General features: G+C 43.6%; 1 protein-coding gene across 7 annotated transcripts in view; it reads left to right on the top strand.

Moving 5' to 3' along the window:
• FBXO34 (F-box protein 34) overlaps window positions 1-17258 on the top strand; it is a 42892-nt gene that overhangs the window by 7423 nt on the left and 18211 nt on the right. For 5 of the 7 annotated variants that reach the window (XM_030484723.1, XM_030484724.1, XM_030484726.1 and 2 more), the window contains exon 2: window positions 6879-6957. The exons of 1 other annotated variant lie outside the window; for it this stretch is intronic. The gene's annotated coding sequence lies outside the window, so the exon portion shown is untranslated. Of the gene's footprint in view, window positions 1-6878; window positions 6958-11111; window positions 11223-17258 lie in introns of all 7 variants that reach the window. One more of the 7 variants, XM_030484728.1, reaches the window with a different exon arrangement.

Genomic DNA, 17258 nt, shown 5'->3' with positions numbered 1-17258 from the left:
GAGGCTATATTTTAAAAAAGAGTTTGGACAATGAGTTCAAACAAGACTTGCTGCATATTGAATGATAGTAGCTAGTGTTGAACTGGACTGGCATTTGTGTTCACCGGCTCACATGAATACAGAGGCAGCCTAGTTCCCTTTTGATTCATAAAGCTCTTCATTGAGGTCTTTGGTTTGAACTTTGCCTCGCTGAAGTCTTTATTGCAAAGTGTAAAAATCCTTTCCATCATGAAACCTCTGCTTTGGCATTGGGACTGCAGTCTTAATGTATTTATGTCTTCAAAGCTTTCGTGCTTCATCGTGTCCTGACTCTTGAGGTTGAAAGAAGCTCCCTGTAAACATATATGCAAAGTTTACTCTCCTGCCATTAGGCTGCTCTTGCTTTGGTATCATGCTGTCTGTCAGGCTGATGGTGGTTTTTCTCATTCATTTGCCTTCCTGACTGCCTGCACATGTCCCCATCCTGTCCTGGGGATAAGAGGCTGTCCCTGTGCAGGATGTTTGTGCCCAGAAAATCCACTGCTGAAGTCTGGGCATGCAGGGCATGGTAGCTTGAGACAAATGTCAGGGACCTTTAAGGAAAACCTGTCCTCTGGAAATGGGTTTCTAGACCTTGATTTAACCGTCAGGGCACCAGATATATACATATATAACAGCTTGCCATCAAGTTTGGGGCAGACTGTTGGTTTCTTGCCTTTTTATTTTTAAATTTCCTTTCTAAAGAAGGAGGGTACTCTACTGTTGTGTTTTGTTTTAACTGAGGTAACTTTATCTTAATAAACACATGAATGAAGTGATGCAAAGAGTGCTTGTTTATGTATCTGAAATCTAAGTAAATCTGCTGCCACTTCTGAAATTCGGGCTGTGGGAGAATTACTGGTAGCAGCAAATCCATCTTCCATGGTGTTAAGAAAAAAATCCCTGTGTTTCTCTTTCAATGCTTATGGATTTCTTTTTTTTTAGATGCAGTAGGGCTGCAGATGTAGTCATATTAAAATTTATAATAACGTGCTTTGAATGGGCCTCCCAGCAGAAGCAGTTGGAGATGTGGCTTTGACACAAATTACTGGGAATTCTCTTTTTGATGCAGCTTTACAACCTAAGCTGGGAATGGGAGCTCAGAGCATTTCAGTCATGCTCCCTCCTTGCTTAGTGTATGGGATGCCACCGACAGTGTTCTAAACCATTTTTCCTAATGATTGCTTTGTTAGGCCTTAACAGCTTATGGAATTGTTAAAATGGGGTCCGCTGATGTGTCAGCTGTAGGCTTCAGGGTAAACTGTAGGATAAATAGTAGTAGTTTACATATGCTTTTAGCAAATGTCCGCAGCATTCTGTGTACTCTTCTTGCCTTAAAAGTTGCCTTTCCCTTCCCCCTGCCCTTTTTCCTCCTTGGGATCAGTAGATGTAGCCAGCGAGGAAAGGCTTATGTATGGATTTTGGGAAGTTACCAGCTTCATCCCTGGCCTGACTGAACCCAAAGAAGTGTGGGCACCAGTGTCCTGCAGGGATGGCCCATTCGTCTGTAGGAAAACATATTTTAGAGGTTGGGGAGAAATTAACATGGAAAAAAGTAAAGGAATTTTATCTGAGTGTAAAAATTGTTATGTCTGCAGTGGAGCTATATGGAGCTAGTTCATTGACGTTGCTAGTTGCATTAATATTGGTTGTAAGGGGTTTTGTTTTTTCTTTCCTTTGTGTTTCTTGAGTCACAGCATACCTACAAGGAATCGTTCTTTATCGGGTGGCTGTCCAGGCAGAACAAAGGCAGTTAAGGACTGAGGAGTCTGTCAGGCTGCTTTCCATTTGAAGAAGCCTAGAGATTAAAAGAAAAAATAGTAAATGTAAAAGCTGATCACGACAGAGAAACTTTCCTGGGGTATACGTGAGGCACAGGCTGTTGGGAGAAGGCATGCCTTTAATTAGACCAGCTGGTATCGCTGAGGTGGAGGGGAGGATGAGTGAGCTTTTGAGCATGAATAAATGTCAACGTATATTTTATCAGAATTGCAGTTTGGAAGCAGGGATTCACTGTAGGTTGCCATTTGGCTTTGGGGTGTCTGGGGCCTTTCTGCATCTTCCATATATTAGTCACAGTTAGGGAAGGAGCTGTGAATACAGCTTTAAAAACGTAAAGCATAACTTTAAGGAGAGGTAGATTGTAAATTGTGCAGGTAAAATGAGCTGGGGTTGTCAGGCTGGAGTCAGTAAAGCTAGACAGAGTGCCAGCAAGTGATACCTGTGTCCTGAGCTTAATGTATTCACGGTGGCCGTGGGGAGGATTAGTGAGAGGTGCTTTAACTTAAAGCTAGTAGGAACAGCACTGCTTTTTTCCTCTGAAAAGTTACGTGCTTTTACTGGAATAGCTAAATGCAGGCATGTTAAGCTTAATATATGCATGTGTGGGTACCTGAGAAAAAAAATCCCATCAAGTAACCCAGTAACTCTCTTCTGGGGAGATGCTGAGAATATCACCTTTGCTGCCAGTCAGGGCCAAGCCGGGCTGGTTAGCAGCTTGTCAGCGACAGCTCTACTTTGCTTTGTGGGTATTTTAAGTTATAAGGGTAGCAGAGCTAGAGGGAGAGGTGATAATGTCTCTGCTGGGGTGGTTTTTTCTTCTTTTTAGGGGGAAGGAGGAGGAGGAGATGGGACTAATTGCATACCTTCTAATTCTGGTTACTTCATTACTGTATAATCATTGGAGCAGCCCAGCAATCTGCTCTGAGAGCAGATGAGTGCTGTGGCTTGCAGCGCTTCAATCTAAACAAAACTTAAGTGCTTTTTCCTTTTTACCCAGCAGTGAAACTGTAATTTTGTTACATGAAAGTCAGCCAGGACAAAGTTGTTCTTGCAGCTGTCATGATGCTTCTCTGGGCTTTGTGCATGTTAGAGGTGCGTCCCCAGTGTATGTAGCAAAAATATCCTAAAATACTGCATTCCCTTACCTGGAAGATTCAGTTGAAGGCTTTCCAAGTAGTGTGGCAGGGGAAGATCTGTTTAGCTTTGGCACTAGATGTTTCAGAGGGTTTAAATATAAACTGATGAACATTTAGAATATATTTGCTTTCCATAATGATACATGTTAATTAGTTTTTCTAAATGCATCAGGTCCTGAATAGTCAAATAACCCAGCTTGAGCACACCTCTGCTACCACTTCTGTTTCAGAACATAAGTCCCTGTGGTGAGAGTGCTCACATTGGCAAGGCTGTAGCAGAATGGCGTCATTTTAGTTCCACAGTGTAGAAATGGTGTTATATGCAACCTATATTATGCAAAAGAGAATTATTGGGCAGAGCTTCAGAGAGGATTTTTGTCTGTCTTTGAAACGGGATAAGAGTGCATTTGTGCATCAGGCTGAATCCTGATAAAATATCTTCTTGGAAATGTTGATCATCATGATTTTGAGGTACTGGCTTAAGGCCATGAGAGCACTGCAGACAAGTGCCTGGATTTTGCACAGCACAGTAATGGGCAAAGTTTAAACTCTTGTCAGGCTAACTTTTTCTGGACTGCAGTAGAACTGTTAAATTTGATCTGTTCCTAAAAAGACAGCTGACTGTGCAATCTAAGCCACATAGAATTCTTTGTCTCTGCTTTTGTCTTGAATGGAAAAGTAGTTTGTTTTTGCATTAAATGGAACTCAACTGTCACTGCCCCAAAGGGGGTCTGTTCTTGCAGGCTCTGCTTGGACTCCAGGCAAAGTGTTCTTGGCTCTCACTGCTTTTTGCCGTAAGCCCAATAACTCAAATCAGAATGATGGGAGGATGGTAACATACTAAGACGGATATTTGTTGACAGGTAAAAAAATCTTGGGAAATGTAATGCACTTTTTCACTGTTGATTATTTTTCTAAGTTTGAGCTTGGTTGTGTTGGTCATAACTTGGCTGACAGGATTGGTCGTGTAGAGCAACTCGGTATGGATCCAACTGCAGCATTAATATCTCGGAATAACTGAAGGTGAAGTGATGTTGAATTTCAAAGAATTGGAGAGTATGAGGCCCCTTTAGTCGAGCCTTGCATTTATAGGGTGGCTTTCAGAGGGAAAGACCCAAATGTGCTTTGCTAACTGGCCTTTGCATCATTCACTGGAGTGGATCCATGCTTTGATAAGAACAATATGGGTTCTTCTAATGAGATGAACTGCATCACGTTTTTATAAGGAGGCATTTATTTATTTGGATAGAGAAAAATACTTTTTTTTTCCCTGTGAAAAATCAATAGCTGATCAGACTCCTGCATCCGTTTATAACCACTGATATTGCAGGGACAGGAGGCTGGCAGGCTGGAGTGGGTGTAGTCTAAATAAAAACTAGATTCAAGGCTGGAGTGTTATCTGGCAGCAGGGTTGTAGAAGGTTGTAGAACATGAGTCATGTGGGAGCGCAGGTGCTGTGCTGCCTGTTTAAGAGGTTGGTGGCCTTGCCTGTGTGGGGAAAAGAAACTAAAAGGTGGGCTGTGATAACTCTTTGTCATGCTGGCCAACCTGCTCTGAGGGTAAATAGGTGGAAAGGGACTTAACTATGGGCAGGAGGTTCAGCTGGGTAGTCAGGAAGGGTCTGCAAAGCTCAGCTCCTTCCTATGAGCGGGTGAAGGTCCTCTACCTTTATGCTTATAATGAATGGTAGACTCCATTACGAGAGTTTAGCATCTTTTGTGCTGAGATGGACTGCTGGATGATAAAATAGTGTGTCTCACAAATATCTCAAATGCGGAGTGCAGGATCCTGCTTCATTAGTTGTTAAAGGGTTGTGCGTGGTTGTGTGGGTTTTTTTTTTTTTTTTCCTCAGTAAAAAAGCTGAAAAAAATCCTACATCTCAAAATCGTCTGTTTACCTTCTCGCTGCTGCACTTAGTATTTTTGGAGTTGTCCTTGGGTCTGTGTAAGTTGACAAGGTTCTTGTGACCATTTGGGATGGTGGGTTGTCTCCCTCGTGTTCTGCTTTTCTTGAAGTTTGTTAACCAAGCTTCCACAGCAGCCATCAGCCCTGGCTCTTCTCTGGCCTATGTTTACTTCCTAGTGGTTGAAGTGTGCCTTGGTACTTGCTTTCGTTCTTGTGTTTGGCTTGGAGGTTTGATTACCCCTCTGAAATGACATGTGGTTGCTTGAGTTGACACACGTGGCTGGGAGGGTAGATGATGAGTGTCCACAGGTTTTTGCATTGGTATGTTCATGAGCTGGGATGGGTGCACTGGGGCTACTCATGTGCTTCGGTGTCTCGTCTGGTTATGATCTATCTTGACTGTAGAAAACAAACTGGAGGCAAATTATCCAGTACTGGAGACTTTCGTAGGGAAAAAATGTAATGAGTACCTGAAGGGCCACAATCTTGTAGATTGTGTGTGGTGTCGTGTAGTTGTGAGCAAGTTTTCCTTTTTGGAGAAGGTAGATCAGTTCCTTGGGGCTGAATAGCATCTGATCTTTGTGTGAGGGAGGGGAAAAAGCTGTCCAACTTTAATCTGAATTTAATAGGTAGTTAATAAGACAGACCTTTGCCCTGAGTAGCTTGTTCAGCCTGTGTTATGTTGCAGGAGCTCCATGGAGATGAAGCCTGCTGGCTTTATTTTGCTCTGAAATCCATTTGGCTTAAAGTTGCCTCCAGAATCTCAGCCTCCACGGTACTTCAGGCTTGCAGCTGGGTAACCTGCTCGGCGTTTTAAGGGCTAAGGTCAGGGCAAACCCTGAATGCTTTGGTGGCTGAGAGGTGACATTGACATGTGGAACTTGTCATTCAGGTGTCCTCATGCTGAGAGCAGTGTGCCTCTTGCCTATCTCTTCCTCCCTTTATAGTTTGCAATTTGTATTTAATAGTAGAGGAATTCAAGTGTTTTGTTGTCTGTGCAGTTGTGGTCTGTAGGAGCAGTTAGCTGTAGGGATGTTTGGCTCTGGAGCTGCCTGTGGTGGCTGATTGCATAAGCCAGTATTGCTAGAGTGAGCAGGGAGCAAGTGAAGGTATTTGCACCAGTCGTTTAGAAACTGGTATAATTCAGGTCTGAATCAAGTTCAGGCTCTAACAGGTTGTAGAATTTATTTCTACAATACCACTGGGGGTGTGACATTGCAGAAACAAATAAACAATGGGTCCCAGCCCAGAGGCTTGTGTTCAGTATTAGATAACAAGACATGGGGTAGTTACAACCAGGGACCTGGGTGGAGGAGTTAGGAGAGGGTGAGGGTTACATCTGTGTAGAGAACGTGAAATGTTTCTTCTTGTGCCTGCAGGTTGTTAATGGCACTGTTAAGAAATTGTGGGTGCATCTGAGGTTATAGGAAGGATGGAAGTCAGCTTTGTAGAAGAAAGTGTTGACTGAGTTACGGGACATGCATGGATTAATAAGAGAAAGCGGAAGGTGGTAAACTGAAACTAGTCAAACATGCAGGGAGTGGCCGGGTTTACATGGAAACGGAACATGCAAAAGCACTCAAGGGTCTTGAGGAATTTAGGTGTTAGAGCAATGATGGGAAATCTGCATCCAAATCCCTAAACACATGTGCTTGCTGAGAATGGAGGAACAGGAGAAAGGGGTCCAGCATGGCTGCCAAGAGCTTTGTGGTCCCTCCTCTTTGCTGTCCTTGCAGCTTGGGCTCCCATGCTGCCAAAGCAGCTTCTGCCCAGCCACCCAGCAGGACTTCTCCTGGTGGCAGGGCAGCTGCCTTTGACTGTAGTTGCTGGACTCTTTTTGGGAGTGTACTCAGTCAGTCAGCACTGAAGACCTGCTTGAATTGATGGCGCTCTGCATGTCAGCAATGCATTGATTGTTGTTTCTGCATGCCCTTTGTGCTGGGCAAACTGGATCTTTGGGGTTTTAAGAGCTGGTTAGTAGTTGTAACACCATTACTGTGTCACTAATTTCATTTTTCCTTCCCTTTTGCTCTTCAGAAATGCCATTCCCGTGAGTGTGCAAGGAACCTACAGAACTGTAATGTCTAACCCTACATGGAATAACAACTCTTGGAAGGTACCACCCTTTTTTAACTACATGGCTTTGTTACAGGTTGGGTTAGTGTTGCACTGATCTTGCTTCAAAGTTTGGGATTGAAGAACCATGCCTTATGTAATGCTAGCTCTTTGAGAGGGGTGACATTGCTGTGGCACTCCAGTCTCTGATTTCCAGAAAAACAGTGTGCAACCCAGCCCTTGATGCGGGGTGCCAAGGGACCATCCCTGTTTCTCTGTGAACGATCTCTTTAGGCAGAGTCTGGTTTTGCCTTAGGAACAGATGGTGGTTTCTATTCAGAGAGCTGAACTCAGCTTTCGTCATACTTGGTGGCCATCCTTGGAAACATATTGCCCTTCCTTTTAGCAATGCATGATGTCTTTAACTTAATGACCTTCTGGATCATCTTTCTTGATGAGAGGCTTCTAGCCATACTTATCAAGAACATCATGAGAAAGTGAGGTTTCACTCTAACATTTAGATTGAAATGTCTTGGCTGTTTGTGCTGCATTAACCAGCTCTCAGGCATTGCTTGCTTTGCTTCTGATCCTGCAGTGATGCCATAATACTGAATTTTGACTGCCCTGTACATTACCATGGCAACAGACTGATGTCACAGACTCAAGGACATGACTTCAGTGTATGATCATGCAGAGGCACAATCACATTTGTGAAGGAGAAAGCTGACTAATGCACATCTCAAAAGCAAACAAGGGGAATGCAGGTTACAGCTGACCAAGCAAGGCACTACAATAAATATTCCTCTTTTAGACAGAGGAGGGGCCGATCCTGTCTTTGAAGACAGGAACTTTTATTGTGATGAGCTTCTCTTCCTGTGGATAAGCAAACATCTTGCAGGTATCCTATCTCTTTTAAACAGGTGGTGTTCTGAGGTGGGGAAGCTTGCTCTCTGGTTTCAGATCTTTGAAAGAGCACTTTTTAAAGAGCTTCTCAGTGGTCTTGTAAGCACACTGGGAACACTTTGACTTGCTTAATGTTGTTCAAACAGTTTAATCGGTTTTCCAAAGCTTTTATTTTATCCATAATATTGGAAGGTGAAAGGGGAACTCCGCATCTGCATTATGGTCACATTTTCCTATATCCTATTAGCAGATTCCAAGATTGTTTAATGTGCTCTCCACCCATTTCATTTGGCTGCAACCTTTGCTCCCATGAAAACAAGGCTGATTGTTCTGAATTGCTGCGTGTATGTGTTTTGGCACAGCATGAAGGTACCTATAATAACACAACTATTGTCTGAGAGAAAAAAAAAGGGCAGTTTGCAGTAATAACTACAAATAAAAGGGTGCAGTACTGGGACAAGGCACATAATGGTAATTTTCCCACCCATTACATACAGCAGATTCTCAACATGGTCACCCCTTCAACACGACAGGGATGTGGGCTTTAGCATAGTATGTGAATATTGGGAATAGGGGACTGAACTATTTGCGTGTTGTTCCAAGTTTCTCTTTCCTGGACACAGTTCCATTGCTCATATCTATGGATGGGAAGGCTGAATGACTTTTGCACAATGCGGTATTTTATTTGCATGCTGTGAGCAGTTTAACAAGTGTGTGTGCTAAATGAAGCATTCCCACTTTCAGTTAGCAGCCGAGGCACCCTTAAAATAAAAAACCTAAGTGCCTTTAGGTTGAACAGTGGGGTTTTGAGGGGTGACATTGTGCTGTGTGTTTGAGCGGCTGGTTGGTCGTGCCAAGCCTGAATGTTAACTTTAAATGCTGTGAGAGTCAGTAAATAACCAACTAAAACTCCTTCATACTGAAGTAATTTTTGCTCATCTCTGCACTTTGGAGAATAAAAGCTGTTACAGTGCAAGATTTGGAAGTAACATAATTGTTTTAAATGTTGAATGTTAGAGGAATTCAGGATATTTAACAGAAACTGGCATTTCTTACAGCAGCTTGGTTGCCTCCCAGGGCAGGAAGCTGCAGAGTGTTAAAAAAGGCAGGGAAAGAGTTTAACAACCCTCTCTCTAAATCAGGATGCTTGAATTTGGTGCTTGGCCTTGAGCTGAAAGGACTGGAAGCTCTGCAAGATTCAGTGATTCACGCTGCTCTGCAGCAAACCAGAAGATGATGGTGATGGACTATCAAGAAGGCAGCCTTGCTAAAAAGAGAGGCTTTGTGATACGGTAAAGGGGAAGGACGTCTGGAGAACTTAGAAAAAGAACAGATGTTTTTGGAGGTGGGGAAAAACTTAACTATCCATGTCGTTGGCTCTTGCAGAAGGAACTTGATACCAAACAAGAGTAGGCACACCCACTGTTTAGCACAGGGATCCTGGAAAGCTGCTCTTCAGAGCCGCAATGCTTTCCTGTTTGACAAATGCCTTGTACAGTGACATCTCGCAGAGGCAGAAGTGAATAATACAGGCACCTGCGAGCTCGTGCAAAGGTGTCTGTAAAAGAGTTTGAGGGTGTTTCATGCTTCTCTTTAACAACAATAAAAAAAAATCTTTATGGGTGTATAAAATGATACTCAAATCAGGAAGCCAAGAGGAATGCCGTTCCCGGAGAAGGAAATAATGACAGAACATGCATTAAAAAAGAGGGAGAGGTTGCTTGTAGGGTGTGTTTATGGACTGTGATGACTGGAAGTGTGATAAAATAGATTGCTGATCCTGTGTATCAAAGTGACAATGATTTTTTTTTTCAAGTTGTTGAAATTTGCATCCAAAAAAATAAATATTTTGCTCTGATAGGTTAATCCACTGTGAAATAAACCTGGGGGAATTTTCCCTATTGTGTGTGTTGCATGGCCTCTCTGCTGTCTACTTGGCAACTGTAACTTCAAATAATTAAAAGCTGCTTTTTAAATCCACTCTTCTTTCAACTCTTACTTTTTTTTTTTTTTTTGCATCTTGCTACTTCTCCGAGAGCCATCAGTCATCCTTCTGGCTAAGGTGTAAAAACCAAGATAATGCGGATTTAGGAAAGGAAAACTGCAGGTGAATCTTTTCCCTTAAAAAAAAAAAAACCCAAACCAAACACACGAAAACTACAAAATTAGGTGAATGTGTGTGAGGCTTTTTAACATGCACATCACTCACATTTCTACAAAGAATTCAACTTTCCCAGTTCAGTATGGAAAAACTAAGTTCACTTTGACTTTCTAAGATCTCATTACACTTGTTGTTTTAAAAAATCAATAACCAAGTCTTCATGGCTGCCTGTGCTTAGGAAACAGTTGTAATTACCCAGAAATTACAGAACTTGTTCAGCACAGGGATCCTCTGGTTTCAGCACATAGTTTCATTGCTCTGTGGTGTTTTGAGAGGCCGAAGGGTGGGTTGCAGCTACAATGAGTTTCCAGATTCCTAACAGTATGAGGGACTGTTTTTAATAGTGATGATAAAAACAGCTATTCCCAGTTGGAGTTTAGTCAGTGGTACAATTATCAGAGCTATGAAATAGTGCAGGGATGGCTCAGAATGGAAAAACTAAGGCTTGAAACTTATTTTCTTGAGGGAGCTGTTTGAAACGATTTCCTGCAAGCTCATAGAGAATTAGTAAGAGACCTTTAATGGCGAGAGATGAGGCTGATGGGGCTTGGTGATTACTTTGGTAATTTAGTTTTCAGGCTAGCAGGCTACAGCTGGCTTTGGGAGAGGGATTTGGTAGCGATTTGTTGATGAAAGCCAGCCTGGTGAGTGGGAGCTCTGGAGCTGGCATGTTGGATGTGTAAGGTTATGGTCTTCTGCTGTATTGTGTGCTCACACCAGCTGTTCCATTGGGGAGCCTAAAAATGTGCTGAGTATTTTCACAGTAAAGTAACAATCCCCTGCTCAAAATCTGGTTCACTTAAACCATCCTTTTAAAAACACAGTTGTGGGTACCTTAATGTCTGCTTAGCTTCTCGGTGATTTGGTGGTTCTTATTCATATTTTCTCAGTTTTGTCCAAGAGGAGGAAAGCCTGAAGAGAGAATATACATTGTACTAGAGGGGAGCAGCCAGGAATACTGAGTTAGATAGCAATGCATATATTTTTTCCTTTCCTTGCCTCTAAAGCTGTTTTTGCGTTAACAAAGCTAAAAGTAATGTGAAGCAAACCCAAATCTGAAGTTTTCAGGTAAACCTTCAGAAATGTTCTTATAAAATGGTCATTATCCTGGAAAGGGTTGCCTCAGAATTGTTTCCTATATCCTGTTGTAGGTCTGTGCTGCTGAATTTTGAAGATGAAACATGAAGAGGGAAAGATCTGCAGCAAAAGTTTTGACAGTTAACAAGGCACTTGATCATGCAGAAGTTATCCTTTACTGAAATGTAGGTGCTATTTCAGGGTCTGTCTTTTTCTTTAAAGAATGAATTGCAGCAGAATTTGTGCTATGCTTGGAATTTCTGAAAATTTAATTGTTAGTCGCTAGGTGTATCAACTACAAAGCTCTGAAAACATAAAGCTATTTTTGTACTTCAAGTACCTCTGAGTTATTAATAGGGGAAAAAAAACCTTTGAAAATATAGCCAAGAAAAAGATTAAAGATCCATGGAATTGGTAGGTTTCAAAATTAGCTTACATTTTAAACAGTCTTTTGAAACAATCATGCAAAAAGATACCGTATTTAACATTGGTCTCTACTGCAATTTAGCAGCCAAAAACCCAAGCTTATCTGTAGCTGAGTTAGTTCAGCAGAAGACGTTTTGTATGATGTCCTCTTAAGAATTTGTATAAAACAAAGCAGATACTTTGGCTGGGAAAGACTTCTGGTATGTACTCTTGCTTGCCTCCTGTCTTTGTTTTAAGCTATTCAACCATGGTGCATCACCTGTGCTTCTGAGCGTTCAGAATCCTTTCTGGTCTCTTTGAGCAGGTCTGTGGTTTGCAAACTGTAAGGCTGTTTAGTGGTGAGAAATATCCTCTGCATCCAGAGCTGTTTCGGGTCGTTCACCTACATTTGTCTGGCCCCAGCTCTGCTCACCAATTCACTGTTTTCCTCCCTGTGACTGCTTCTGCTGAGCTGTATGTGCTTGGACAAGCTATGCCGTGTGATGGCTGCAAGTGCCTAGTTTTGTATGACAGATAACTAGGGGGTCTGCTTTGGTTGTGGTATTGTGCCAAATGCCATTTTGAGTCTCATCTGAGTTGCTGTGTTATTTCTTCTGTCACTGGTTTGGATTACGTCTCTTATGTTGCTGGCTTTGACACCCTGCTGTCCCATTTCCATGCCATGCACGTGTATGACTTCATGCTGCAGGCCTGGAGCTGTTGGAGACAGTACAATGCACGTCAATAAGCAAAAAATATGCTGCTGGATTGAAATGATGGGGACTCATTCTGCCTGTAGTGAGCAAATGTCTCCAGCACCGTGACAGATTAATCTTCTAATGAAGAGTGAAGATTGGCAGCCTTTAGTGTGCAGTCTAATTGAAAATGTATGATTCTTGTGTGTGGTGTCAGTTAACAGCACCAGCAACTAACAGCAAAGTCAGAATAACTTTAATTTCTTTAGATTCGTGAAAAGCCCTGTGGTGAGGTAGCTTTGGCCAACAGCCAAACACCCACCTAGGTGCTTGCTCACTACATCTCCTTCCAGGAGGGAATAGGCTTACAGAGCTTAAGAGTCAAGGTAAAGGCAAGGGAGATTACTGGTTACTGTTGTGGACAAACCAAAAAGAAAGTAGTTTATCACCAGTTAAAATGGATTGAATCCAAAAGTTGAATCCAGTGAATCCAAAGCTTGTTAAGTGGGTGTAGGTGGGGGTGTGTCTTGTTTGTTTGTGGGTGGGTTGTTTTTAGATGCTTTTAATGAATCTGTTGGAAGTTTCTGTCCTCAGCAGACGCAGTGATGCAGTTGGTTATAAAATGTTCTGTGAAAAATAGTTTGAGATTCCTTTTACGTGAAATCTGTCCTGAAGGTGGGTATACTCAGTATAACTGTGTTCAGAGCAGAGATTTGGGTTGGGGGTTTTTTTTTTTGTAAACTGCTAACTTACAAATTCAAAATTACAGAGTTTGGCATTTTTACATTATCCTTGCAAGATGAAAGGTAGTTTTGTGTAGAAGTGTGGTGCTGGAGCACCAGCAGAGTCCTAGTTGAAACAAAAATTTGGAAAGGATTTAAGACTTTGTGACAATTCATAAGACACTGGTGAAAAAAACTGTAGAAGATGCTAGTAGTTGAAAACAGGGTAGACTCAGGAGTGTGATAGAAAAAACTGGGCATTTTGAATTACAGAAATACTTGCAACTAATGGCACAGTTACTTCTAAAGCTATTTGAGTACTGTTATATTTAACCTAGTGTTTGTGTTGCTGCAAGGTTTCCATTTGAACTTGGTTTTGGTGACCCTGAGGAAAGATTTGGATGCTTTAGAGATGCTTAGTGACTGCTGTAACCTCTCAACTCTGCAGTGGATTGGTGGAATACATCCATGTGGACATCCGTAGTATGGGGAACAAGCAAGAGGAATTAGAGATGTGTGCAAGGCTACGGGAATATGATGTCATTGGTATCACAGAAACATGGTGGGATGGCTCCTATGACTGGAGTGTCGGAATGGAAGGTTACAGGCTGTTTAGAAAAGACAGGCCAGGCAGACGGGGAGGGGGCGTTGCTATCTATGTCAGTGATAGGCTAGAGAGTATGGAACTCTGTCTGGGGACGGGTGATGAGGTAACAGAGTGTTTGTGGGTCAGGATCAAAGGGAAAACAGCAACAGGGGACATTACGGTGGGGATCTGTTACAGGCCGCCTGATCAAGAGGACTCTGTGGATGAAGCGCTCTACAGACAGATAGGAGCAGCCTCACGCTCGCAGGCCCTGGTCCTCATGGGGGACTTCAACCATCCTGACATCTGTTGGAGGGACGGTACGGCCCGGCACAAGCAATCCAGGAGGTTCCTCGATTGTGTGGAAGACAACTTCCTCTTTCAAGCAGTAGAGGAGCCGACGAGGAGAGGTGCCATGCTGGACCTTGTGCTCACCAACAGGGAGGGACTGGTTGGAAATGTAACGCTCCAGGGCAGCCTTGGCTCTAGTGATCACGAGATGGTTGAGTTTGAGATCCTCAGGACGGTGAGAAGAGCGTGCAGCAAGCTCACTGCCCTGGACTTCAAGAAAGCAGACTTTGGCCTCTTCAGGAACCTCCTTAGTAAGGTTTCATGGGATACAGTCCTAGAGGGCAGGGGGGCCCAAGACTGCTGGTTGGTATTCAAGGATCACCTGCTACGTGCTCAAGAGTGTTGCATCCCGACTAGAAGAAAGTGCAGCAGGAGGGCCAGGAGACCTCCATGGATGGACAAGGAGCTGCTGAGGAAACTTAGAGGGAAAAAAGAAGCTTATAGAAGGTGGAAGCGAGGACAGGCGGCCTGGGAAGAATACAGGAACATTGCCCGAGAAGCTAGGGACCAGGTTAGGAAAGCTAAGGCCCAGCTAGAATTAAGTTTGGCAAGGGATGTAAAAGATAACAGGAAAGGATTCTATAGATATGTAGCAAATAAAAGACAGGCTAGGGACAATGTAGGCCCTCTCCAGAAGCTATCAGGAGAACTGGCTACCATGGATTTGGAGAAGGCTGAGGTTCTTAATGACTTCTTTGCCTCAGTCTTCACCAGCAAATGCTCTGACCACACCACGAAAGTCTTGGAAAGCAAATGCAGGGACTGTGAGAACGAAGACCTTAGGCCCACTGTAGGAGAGGATCAGGTTCGAGACCATCTTAAGAACCTGAACGTGCACAAGTCCATGGGACCTGATGAAATCCATCCACGGGTCCTGAAGGAGCTGGCGAATGAAGTTGCTAAGCCACTGTCCATCATATTTGAAAAATCCTGGCAGTCAGGTGAAGTTCCTGATGACTGGAAGAAGGGTAATATAACCCCCATTTTCAAGAAGGGGAAGGTGGAAGACCCGGGGAACTACAGACCAGTCAGCCTCACCTCTGTGCCTGGCAAAATCTTGGAACAGTTTCTCCTGGAAAACATGCTAAGGCACATGAAAAACAACGAGGTGGTTGGTGACAGCCAGCATGGCTTCACTAAGGGGAAATCCTGCCTGACCAATTTGGTGGCCTTCTATGATGGAGCCACGGAACTGATGGACAGCGGCAGAGCAGTTGATGTCATCTACCTGGACTTGTGCAAAGCATTCGACACTGTCCCACATGACATCCTTGTCTCTAAATTGGAGAGACATCAATTTGATAGATGGACCACTCGGTGGATAAAAAACTGGCTCGATGGCCGCACGCAAAGAGTTGTGGTAAATGGCTCGATGTCCAGTTGGAAACCTGTAACGAGTGGTGTCCCTCAGGGATCGGTGTTGGGACCGGTCCTGTTCAACATCTTTGTCGGTGACATGGACAGTGGGATTGAGTGCGCCCTCAGCAAGTTTGCCGACGACACCAAGCTGTGTGGTTCGGTTGATACGCTGGAGGGAAGGGATGCCATCCAGAGGGACCTTGACACGCTTGTGAGGTGGGCCGATGCCAACCTTATGAAGTTTAACCAAGCCAAGTGCAAGGTCCTACATCTGGGTCGGGGCAACCCCAGGCACTGCTACAGGCTGGGCAGAGAAGAGATTCAGAGCAGCCCTGCAGAAAAGGACTTGGGGGTGTTGGTTGACGAGAAGCTTAACATGAGCCGGCAGTGTGCGCTTGCAGCCCAGAAAGCCAACCGTATCCTGGGCTGCATCAAAAGAAGCGTGGCCAGCAGGTCGAAGGAGGTGATCCTGCCCCTCTACTCTGCTCTTGTGAGACCCCACTTGGAGTACTGCGTACAGTTCTGGTGTCCTCAACATAAAAAGGACATGGAGCTGTTGGAGCGAGTCCAGAGGAGGGCCACGAGGATAAGAGGGCTGGAGCACCTCCCATATGAAGACAGGCTGAGAAAGTTGGGGCTGTTCAGCCTGGAGAAGAGAAGGCTGCGTGGTGACCTCATAGCAGCCTTCCAGTATCTGAAGGGGGTCTACAAGGATGCTGGGGAGGGACTCTTCCTTAGGGACTGTAGTGGTAGGACAAGGGGTAATGGGTTCAAACTTAAACAGAGGAAGTTTAGATTAGATATAAGGAAGAAGTTCTTTACAGTGAGGGTGGTGAAGCACTGGAATGGGTTGCCCAGGGAGGTTGTGGATGCTCCATCCCTGGCGGTGTTCAAGGCCAGGTTGGACAGAGCCTTGAGCCACATGGTTTAGGGCAAGGTGTCCCTGCCCATGGCAGGGGGGTTGGAACTAGATGATCTTAAGGTCCTTTCCAACCCTTACGATTCTATGATTCTATGACAAAATCATGTCATTCTGCTTTGAGTCTTTTTGTACGTGCATCATTTTTGTTTGGTAGGGGTTTGTTTTTTGGGGGGGTGGTGGTGTCTTTTGTGTCTGTGTTTTGTTGAGAAGGTATCCACAGTGGTATAGGACAGAGAAATCCACAGCATAACCTTTTGGTTTCAGGGTAGGATTCCACAGAAGTAAACAAAAATGAATTACTCCTCACTCTGCTAAACCACATAGGGCTGGACCTGTGATCAGGGTATATGGGGCAGTGTCTGTAAGGAGAACTCTTGGCCAAAGGCTGGTCCAAACCAGTTAGAGCCATATAAACCCATTAAAGCCGTATTTAATTCAGCAAAATAAGTTTCAAAGCTGATGAATTTAGTGTTTAATATTGGGTCACCTGCTGTGGGGTTTTCCTTATTAACAAAGTTCTAAAGAAAGAATTGTGTTTATTGGATATTTAGAAGTTAGCTGTAGGTTTATTATTCTACTTTAGAAGCTGTTTAATACCCCACGGAAAGATGTACAGAAGCCATTATTACTGTGCATTGTGTCTCTTGGTGCAGAGGGACTTCTTGCCTATATAGTATCAAGTATGAGATTTTCAGTTTCCTGCTGACACTTTACTTTGTGAGTATATGCCAATAAAATGGCTGGTCCTGTGCTGGAGTACATAGATTCAACTATATGCTTGCAATCAGAGGAATACTGCAAATGGGTTTATTTTCACTGTGTTAAGAGCTGCCACAAAACAGGCAAAGGAAGCTTTAATTTTAAGAATTAGAGTGGGTCGTAATGCCATGCTGCTGGGTCACTAACAAACTATTACGGGCAAACTAGTGAGTAATTACTGTCAGGCAGGCCATGTGATGGTCAATTTATTAGCTGTCGCAGCAAAACCGAATCTACCAAATGTGTGCCAAAATGAGTCAAGTGGACCTCTCCAGCCAGGATCCCTAACATCCATAAGCAAAACAGGGTGATGAAATAATTGTTGACAATCCTCATCTGCCACGATGGTGTTGTAATAATAATCAGGATCTTCTTTAGCAAACTAACACTGCATTCTTGAAAAAGATGTGATTCTTCTTGCT

This window comes from Strigops habroptila, chromosome 4 (genome assembly GCF_004027225.2).
Source record: "Strigops habroptila isolate Jane chromosome 4, bStrHab1.2.pri, whole genome shotgun sequence".
NCBI lineage: Eukaryota > Metazoa > Chordata > Aves > Psittaciformes > Psittacidae > Strigops > Strigops habroptila.
This window is presented reverse-complemented; position numbering and strand designations above follow the sequence as displayed.